This window comes from Halyomorpha halys, unplaced genomic scaffold, assembly GCF_000696795.3.
Source record: "Halyomorpha halys isolate HHAL.00 unplaced genomic scaffold, Hhal_1.1 Scaffold1422.1, whole genome shotgun sequence".
In the NCBI taxonomy this organism is placed as follows: domain Eukaryota; kingdom Metazoa; phylum Arthropoda; class Insecta; order Hemiptera; family Pentatomidae; genus Halyomorpha; species Halyomorpha halys.
In genome coordinates this window covers 100433-110841 of record NW_027105560.1, presented here as the reverse complement: position 1 = coordinate 110841, position 10409 = coordinate 100433, and the positions used below count along the sequence as shown (strand labels likewise).

The 10409-nt window shown below is 32.4% G+C and overlaps 1 long non-coding RNA gene across 1 annotated transcript; it reads right to left on the bottom strand.

Annotated features, from left to right (window-relative positions):
* Window positions 1-2063: 2063 nt before the first annotated feature.
* Window positions 2064-10162, bottom strand: LOC136796888 (uncharacterized). The gene is made up of 3 exons (XR_010844675.1): window positions 9973-10162; window positions 4339-4560; window positions 2064-2322 (listed from the first exon to the last, which is right to left on the bottom strand). It is a non-coding gene; the product is annotated as an uncharacterized lncRNA (long non-coding RNA).
* Window positions 10163-10409: the final 247 nt, after the last annotated feature.

Below are 10409 nucleotides of genomic sequence, written 5' to 3'. Positions count from 1 at the left end.
TTCGCTGGTTGTAAAAATACTTTTACAGTTGTGAATAAACTAAAAAAAGGCAAAAAAAAAAATTAAGGAGGTAATCCCTTAACACATAGGATCGGCTAATTACGGCTAATAATTACTAAGTAACTCAATATTTATTATTGGAATAAATAATAATTCATATTTGATACCATTGTAGTAAAGTGATTCTTAGGTATCTCCCCTTACTTAGATAGCTCGCTTTGGCAGTTGACCTTTTCTCATACAAAATATTGAACTTTCAAAGTGTAATTTTCGTTTTGTTTCATTATACAGGGTTTAAGTTGTTTAGTATGAATCTGATAGCTTTTTTATCTTTCACCTGGACGACATTACATACCCCTTCTTGATTAAAAATGAACGGATGCCCGTCAGTGAGGAGAGAGTTGCGTTGAAAACATTCCAAGTTGGGAACAGCTTCCTCCCGTCCAATGTTTTCATTATAATTAGCAAAGTTAGATCGTTCACCTCCGACGGGGAGAGATGAATTAATTTTTGGCCCTCGATAATAAACTAGTTTTAACATTGAATTCTCAAACTCAAGCTGTTAAATACATTCACTAACGAAGACTTTTATAATTAAACTGTCCACATATTACCAACTTCAGCTTAGAACTATTTCAATTATATCTTTTATTAATAAATATAAAGTGTAATCTGTGATAACACATTCACAATCAAGAGACAGAAACTCTATTCGTATAGAAGTAAAACTCACTAAGTGAATCAGGTTGGAGTTTGTTTTTGCACTGTATTGTACATTACGTATGGAAGTATTTCTTTCTCGAACAACGCATAGAGGAAGGAGTAATGTGTAATCTCTATATATCTAAACTATATGTAATTTTTTTTCGTTGTTGTCACCGCTAATATATCAACATGAAATATTGCGTGCTGGAATACTCCAGGCCTCTATAAAGTGGGTGAGTATTCTTAATTTCAAATAGCGTCTATTAGTACAAGAACCGGGAAGAAAAACAAGACAGTTTTTTCAACCCAATTTTTGATTACTTTAATGAAAACTATGCATAATTACTAGTTAAAATTGATGAGTCTGCCAAGTATAGGTAGGGAGAATAAAAAATGGCGGCTGTTTCAAAGTGATAAAAAAAAAATTTTCATTCGGAGCTCTATATCTTAAAAAGTAGCAACAACACAAGAAAACCTAAGAGAACGTCATTTAAAGAATAGTAAATTTCCTATTCTCCGAATGTAAAATTAATGTATTTTTAAGGTTTTGAAACAGCCGTCGTTTTTTATTTCCCCTACCAATACTTGGCAGACTCATCAATTTTGATTAGCAATTATACCTAGTTTTCATTAAAGTATCAAAAATTGGAATGAGATAACTGCCTTTTTTTCTTCCCGGCTCTTACCGTACTATTACCTTGCAATGAATTTCTGGCACTTCAAGGGTTGTATTAAAAAAAATTATTTTTTTTTTAGACAGCTCTTATCACTTAATCACTTAACTCAGCTTCCATTTTCTCTACCATAAACAATGCCATAGAAATAGTTAGTTATCATGAATACCCTCGGCTTCATGAATACCTACGACTACTATTGAACAGCTAATTCATTTACATTTATTTATACAGTAAACACACTTTTTTCCCCGAGATGGACTTTAACATGTACGCGAAATCCTTTTAAAATCAATATGGAGTACTTTCACATTTCACTTTTTTGGAAGATAACTGATGGAAGGAAGATGGAACAAAATTAAAAAAAAAAAATATTTATTATGATCCAACGTTTCGCCTCACGTTCTAGGACATTATCAGGATTTACAGAATGATGGAAAGCCAAATAATGAATGAATCGTTGTACGCCCTGATGAAGCCCTGTGATGTAGGTTGAAACGTTGGCTAAATAAATAGTTTTATTTTCTTTTTGAGTTATTTTTACAGCATCCGGACCCATCTTCCTGGTATTATTTTAATTTATGTGCCCGTTCGACAAAGTTAGCCATATTCTAAATTGAAAAGAGGCAAACTTTTTCTCACAAAAAGCCTTTCTTTTTAAGGTTTTTATCAGCTGTTTAAAAAAATTCATTAGATGAGAATCGAAAGAAGAGGTCATTTCTTCCCGCTATCGGATCCTAAAAGACAAGAGGATTGATGAATGCAATCTCTCTAGATTCTGGGAGGAACGGATTCTTTCGATGGGCCGAAATCTAATCAGTCCCCTTCGTTCGAGTCACTGTGTGTCTGCATCCTTCCTTCTCCTCCATCAGTACCGTATTGACAGCATTGGTATAAACAACCATCTTCAGCTCAATGTCGACGGAGTTGGATATTCTTCGACCTAAAAAGAATTCCAATCAGTCTGCATCAAAATGGATATTTTAAAGATGGTAGGATTTTATAATTAAATAATATTAAAATTATCACTAATCTATTAGTATATAATATTATTACTTTTAAAAATAACTAGTTGCACGTTGTCTGAAATAATCTGCATTTATTATATTGTTATTGTTAACATTGGGACCAGTACGTGTCTAACTCCAGGTATCCCATATTTTTTTTTGAATTTTGTTATATTAGTGTGGAACAAGGAGGGTTGAATTTTGAGACTTTTCTGTTTATTAATGACCAATTATATTTTAGATTATAATGTTAAAAGGGTTAATTAATATAGGATAATTTGGCTATGGAAAACTGTAGTTTTATTGAAAATTGGATAAAGAATGTTAATTACTGATATATGGACTTACTCTATTTCTCGACTATTCCTCCCTCATTTCTTGATCTCTCTCCCCTACTGATGGAAGCCACTCCATGCAGTCTATTCACTCATTGTAGATTTTATTAATAAGTGAACAAAGAAGAAGGGACTGCTTTTGGCAAAAGAAAATGGCTCTCTCATCCCCAGGATGCTTCTCACAAAAGAAGGCGCTGGAGGAAGTATGTCTGATGTTGGCCACATGGGGCGCTAGTGCTGCCAACATTATGGCAGCCTCTCCAATTCAAACTTTCGGTTGCCTTAGGTTACCCGAAACAGCTGTTAAGGAGTTTATAATGGAAGGATTGATATCTGGAGGAATTCGAAGGTTTAGTGGACCCCCAAAACTCAACTCCGAATGTCCAGATAGGCCTTATTATTGTCATGCAGAACAATCTTTTGTAATAAATTGACAGCTTTGACCGTTTGTCTAGTAGGTGATGTAATAGTCGAAATCGACGAGCAGTTTCCTGTCTTTCCAGTCTTGTGTGAGGATTCCAGGCTAGTCGTTTGTCGTTTGGCTGTAGTCCAAGCTAACCAGATTATGAAAAATATTTTTAATAAATTATCAAATAGAAGTGTTATATTATAGGCCAATGAGTTAATCTTCCATTTTATTAACCATCATCACTTACTTAAGTCACTTGGACCGTTATCTCCTTTCACTTAAAACCCACCAATTCTGAGTTTCCTCTCTTTGACTATGGCTGCCTGGTACATAGTGGGCCTTCCGATATATCAAATCTAAAGTTAAATGTCTTATAGATTGCGCAGTACGATTTATTTTTGGAATCAGTGAACAGAGATAACCCAGATAACCCAATATTGCGCCTAGCTCTATCAATTGTTCTGATGCCAATATTTTTTTAGCTTCCATTCTATTCTAATCCATTATTATAATAGTACATATATTGTGTAACTACCTTTTTGTTTTGTTTTTTATGTATTTAGTCAGTTAGTTTTTTAATTTTCTCTGTATCTAAATTTATTTATATAAGTTTTAATTAATTCCGGCCACATTTTTTTTTGTCCAATATATGTTATTTAATTATTATAATTACCTTATAATCGTTCTAAAGGGACCTAGTCCCAGAATAATAAACAATTTTTCATTTCATCTCAAACCTCAAAACGCCTTCAACAAATAATTATAACGAGTGAGATTTTGGCAACAGTCAAATTCTTATTTTTTATACGACTAAACAGTACTTCACTTGAAGCAATCTAGGGGCACTCGGATACCCACTTGTTCTTTAGACATTCTCAAAGTTGTTTCACCTATAAATGACAATCGCCGTTGGAAGGTTAATAAGTTCATATTAGGCCAATAAAGAAACATATTTAGTTACTAGTCATTTTGATTTCTCTTGAACAAATACGTTTGACCTGGAGAGTTTGTCGTTGTTTTCCAAAAGAGTGAATTTATTTGAGTACTCAAGTAATCGATTCATTTTGTTAAAATTTAAAATGAAAAAAATACTAATTTCTCAGTATAGATAACAGTTATTAAAGCTAAAGAAAAAAGTGACTTAGCTGTAAGTTAAAAGGTTGGAATGAAGGGCTAATTACAATACACAATGAAGATAAGTCGCTTACATTTCTTAGAGCCGTTGAGATTAATTTCCAGAAACGGAGAGCCTTATATCTCATCGGAGGCGTAATAAGAGAGCCGGAATAGAGATTATTTTTCCTACCAATAAACCCTCAGCCGGGGGACAGTCCCTGCATTTGTCACCAGGGGTGCCGCGCCACCTCCGCTTCTACACGCTTCTTCTTCATTAAATAATTGTCATCATTTGTCTCTCGGTCCCTCCGGCCCTACAAGAAAATACCAGCTAGTACAAGGAAGTAATACTTGTTTAGAATTAATAATAACACACGGTGTAGCTAATTTGTGCTTCTTTAACAATATTTATGACACCAAATATAATTCATTAACTATAATCTCTTTATTATTATTTTTTTTGCCTTCCTTCCTTACTACTCACCCTTGTATTCATGCAGGGAATTAAAATATTTTCCTCAGAAGTTTTAGATGTCGATAAAAAAGTTGGTTCCGTTTTGTCTCTCTGTTTTCTAATTTGTGATTATAAATTAAATAATGAATGCATCTATTAATCCGATCTTTATCTTCTGACATTATGCGGATTGGTAATCAAAATAAAATCATATCAATCCCATCCTCTAATTTAGGTTAGATTGCCTAGTGTGGCCTATTCTCAGCCGCTTTAGGATAACTTCCTCTCTGCTGTTACTGGAGCTGCTCCATGGTCAAACTTATTTCTTTATCGCTTCCAATTTATTTATTGGGCTGTTGTTCCACTTTCATCTACCAATTTTGAGATATATGACTGTCTTAGTTCCGATTCTCAAGTAGACTTTTCCGCGTCATGGAAGGGTAAGCTCTTCTTTTGCTGAAATGTCGGCCACTTAATTGCCTTTCATGCCCATATTACCAGCTGAACAAATAAAATATATCGATTCTCTAGTGTCTACAATCTCTAGTCTCTAGTTTCTACAATCTCTAAAACACAATAAACTCCAGGGTGGTCCGGAAGCATGTTATCTACGGTTTTGAAATCACTCAGTGAGTCTAAAAGGATTGTTGCTGAGGTGAAATGAATTTTTGAGGTGTAGATACTACAATGCGATCTAATTTATGTTTGTTGAAGATTTAAAAAAGCGAATGCAGTGGATATGCAAAATTTAGATCTGTTGGTGAATATTACAATATTAATGAATACTATTCTGGTAGGGACCAGATTAGTTTATAGTATTATTCTATATACTCTTCTGGTGATTTCTTTTAAAATGTTGACACTTTTAGGTCTAATTTGGGTGTCATGACCAAGTCCAGAGGGTGACTTCGTTTTCCATTCCTGTTAGTTTGATTTCCTATAGTTTATTTATTTCAAAAACTGTTCTCTCTGACAGTGGGAAGGTAGAATTCATCTTTTGTTGAACCTCTATAGATAATTTTGGTAGGAAAATGTATTTATGGATGTGGTGTGTTTTAGCATTTGCCTTTTCATCTACACAGGCCGTAGGTTAGATTCGACAGACTTTGGGTTAGGCTTGTTCTAAAGGCTCCTATAGTGTGGCATACTTCTGTGTTGTGCACAAAATCAAGTTCGGCTGAAACATCTCCTAAATATTTTTCTTTTGATGACATAATGTGATGCTTCCAAGAGAGCTGCCTATCAGATGACATTCCCAAAAAGTTACAAAAATTATCATCTATTAATTGAACATTTAATAAATAAAGTTCTAGTTTCTTTTCCTACCAAGTTAAAGGTTTTATGATGTTTTTATAGATTATGGGCTTGGAGAGTTACACTTACACGATTATAACTTGGAGAGGTACACCCAAGAATCTGTCTATTTTTATTATGTTTTTTTAGGAGGATTTTAAATTGATTGTTAAACATTTAAAATGAGAGTATATACAGATAAATTGATGATAGTTACTTAATTTGTTGAATAGTTGGTTTTCTCTTCTTTATAATACAATTCGAAACAGCAATACTCGACATTACAGCCGTTATTAAAATGTTTTCAGAATTAATTATTTAATTTAATTTAAATAAATTTAATTACTTGATGCTGCGAAATTGGATGGCCTGAGTTATAGTGCACTTATAAAAGTCATTGTTTTCTATATGTTTATCCTACGAAGCGATTACTGATCGATTAATTAAGCCAAGTACGGTAAAAAAAAGTATTAATTAATCTAGGACTAAGTTAAGTAGGCTAAGGTATTATTTAATTAATAATACACTTAGTGGGGAGACAATGCTGCCGCTAAGTCTAATTGGGTTGTCGGCAAGGAACGTTACCCTCTAGCAGCCCTGTAATAGGCTAACTTTGGATCTGCCACCTGCTTCCGTCCTATCGCGGCTGAATCTCTACGGCAGGCCTACTGTCACGAAGAAACACCTCCATACGTGAATTTCATCAGTGGATGAAAAAATTATCCCATGATGACAGTTCTCTGTCGTATTAACACAATCGAAAATATGAAACAGAACGATAATGCTTGTGTGACTTGATAGCAAGACACCTTTCCCAGGAAAAAAATACATAGTTTACATGATCGTAGTGGCTGCTTCAGTGACTAAAGGTGTCATGTTAGCCACGACAGTAGTTTTGTAAATTGTCAATTGTTAGATATCTAAACTAATGCTAATAGTAGCTGAAGATTAAGAATAAAAAAAAGGCAAATAACGCATGTATAAATACAGAAATAAATCAGTATGATTTAAAAAAAAAAAACAACATAGTTGTATTACATTTATTTTTAATTTTACTAAAACACGTTAGTAACAGAAAAATCATTAAGCATTTTTTGAATACGTAAGCGATAGATACATCAGGCTGAATATAAGAAAATAATTTTAATATTTTGAGTACCTCAGGGTAGTATCTTTGGTCCTATCCTTTATACAGTTGATGTGGGATTGAACACATCACCACCCTTAGAAGCATGGTGTCAAAACAGGAGGATTCCAATAATTCCCACAAAATTCGTTGTAAGCCCATGATTTCTTGCCCTACAGTATCCTTTAATAATACCCCACTTATTCCTGTCGAACAGATCCGTTACTTAGGACTACATCTGGACAAACGACAAAAAATTCCACGAATAAGAGAATTGGCCCTTAAAGACTCGGAAGAATCCATAGACAAAATAATAAAATTTCTCAAAGAAACACAACTTTATACTAAAATATAATCCACCAATACCGACCAGTGTAAAAAGGAAATAGTCTACATTCAACTATAAGTCAAGAAGATAGATGAAGGATGAAGTAAAAAGGGTGTAATAACCTAGATGTTGATCGCCCTGAATAAAAATCTAATCTAACGACTGACATGGAATCCTCATACGACTAAAAAGACAAGAAACTGCTCGTCGATTCCAACTATTACAACATTTACTAGACAAACGGTCTAAATTTCCAATCCATTACAAAAGACTGATCTACATGACTATTATAAGGCCTGTCTGAACTTCAGATTTGGGGCTCCTCTAAGCCATGAAATTCCTCCCGAATCTAATCTTTACACCCCAAATCCTTCGTAAAATCCTTAATGCTCCTTACTTTGTCACAAATCAAGTCATTCATCAGGACCTCAATGTTCCATATGTTGCCGATTTGGCCAGAACCAAATAATATTCCTCCCATGATAAACTTCCCAACCACCCAAATCGACTTGTTTCTAACCTGGCTTCTCCTTCATTACCTAATAATCCTCCTAGGCGTCTGAAAAGAAGATGGCCTCGAGATCTTCTCCTCTAGAAATGTTATTGGAGTTCTATCAATGGGTAGATTCTCCACTTGTTTGTACAGCAAATTTACTTGTTGTATATATTTTTATGCAGTTGTAAATAACAATAAATAAATTATTAAAAAAAAAAATAAAAAAGTTTTTTGAAGCGCTTAGTATTAGTACTAAATTATTACGTTTCTTCTTAATAATTATAGTTTTCTTTTTTATTGATGCGATAAATGGCATTTAAAAAATTTAGGACAAAGCTCTTATGAATAAACTAAACCCCTAATGTTTATAATAAAACTATGTGATATTAAATCAAATGTTTTAGAATATATATTTTCTAGATACAAGCTAAGTTTCAGATTTTCTATTGGCCATTTTCCAGAATTTTTCTTCCACAACTCTTATTACTTTTACTTATCATATATATCGAATATATTTTTAGGGAAAGTATTACAACAGTGCAAAATTTCGAAAACGAATTTTAAACAGAAATACGCGTATTGAGCTCCTCGTTAATAAACAAGTGATGCAAAATGGTATTTGTGTGTGTGCTTTAGGTCTATCTCATTATAAATGGTCGTAAAAACCAAAATTCCATATTTAAGAAAAGTAAGGTGCGATGGGAAATGTTTCGCTACAATCGACCGACCGAAAGTACCAATTTATTGAATCGAATTTTCAATTTTCTCTAAAACAACTCAAACAATGTTGCTTAAACTTGGCACGTCAACGCATTATAATATGTTCTTTATTGTCAGGTATTGCAAATGAAGTCAAAAGGAGTTACTGACAGTTAAAGGAGTATTGACCAAAAACTGTAGAGAAGCCCAACCTCAACCCAAAGACTGAAGCCCTGTTGGAGGACATTCTATTATAAATTCTGTAGTTATCAATTCTATTATTGACATAACTTATTTTTTTATTATAAATGAACACAATTTTGATCCTTCTTTTTTTCTCAACTTTTTATTCTTTATAATTCTCCAACATTTCGGCCCCAGGCCATTTTCAAGGATACAACCTTCAATTCTGATGTCATTTCTTTAAAAAAAAAAAAAAAAAAAAACATTGCAGGCTAATTGCCCTTGTCACATATAACTTATTTTATTAAATTTGATATCCTAGATTTAAAACTTATTTTACTATTATTATTTGTAGGTTCTGTTTTTAAGTTGTAAATAAAAATGAAAGAATGGAAAGTGGTTCGTAAAATAAGTTTTAAATCTAGGATATCAAATTTAATAAAATAAGTTATATGTGACAAGGGCAATTAGCCTGCAATGATTTTGGTTTTTTTTAAAAAGAAATGACATCAGAATTGAAGGTTGTATCCTTGAAAATGGCCTGAGGGCCGAAACGTTGGAGAATTATAAAGAGTAAAAAGCTGAGAGAAAAAGAAGGATCAAAATTGTGTTCATTTATAATAAACTAAACCACTCTAGCAATTGTTTGTTTTATTAGGTTTACGAATTATTTTTGCTATTAACTTTACTTTTTTCTCTTATCAAGAATTATTATTTTTATCTATTTAAATTATCATATATTTTTAATTTATAACGTTGTATCTAGTTAGGGGTGTCTTTTGTACGAGACTATACCCCTCCCTAATCAAATGTTTAAAAAAAAAAAAGAAATGTAACTATAATATCAACTACGTAAGGCTCATATTATTAGGTTTGTATTATCACCTAGATCAAATGACGAATTATTAAATACTCTTTTTCTAAATTAAATAGTGTCTATCTTCTGTATTAAAAAAAACAGTGGACTCATCAAATATTAATGAACTTTATGATTAACTATAGGAGATAAATAAGAAAATTAGAAACATCAGAATTGAACAAAAATTCCGAGACGGCCCGATCATTTCCGATTGCATTACGGCTTTGTTACCTTGTGTTAAATTTATGTATTTTTTACAGAAACAAAACTTATACTCTTTAATCTCACCTCGAGAAATCCTGAAATACAATTTTTTATTGCAAGGAAAATGTTTTGATTATTATTTTCTTCTTCCCTTTCTTTCTGATGTGCGCCAAATTTTATAATTCTAATTTTGAAAGTATTTATTATTAGCAGTCCTCTTTTCTTGAGGTTGTTGGTCTGAAATTCATCAATCCATAACATAATATTAATTTTTTAAAACACACTTATCACTGTTAAAATTATATAAGCACAGATGTTTTTCTTAATTAATATTTTAGGCAACTTTTTTTTTATATTATATTTTGACGTGACAACGTCTTATAAATCATTTTGCGGGATGCCATGTTAGAAAAAGTGTTCCGTAACGGAAATTGACTTCGTTTAACATATGGATATTATATCATATGTATAAAAATTAATTAATGTATAACCAAGCAAAAATAAATATCTGAATTCAATAT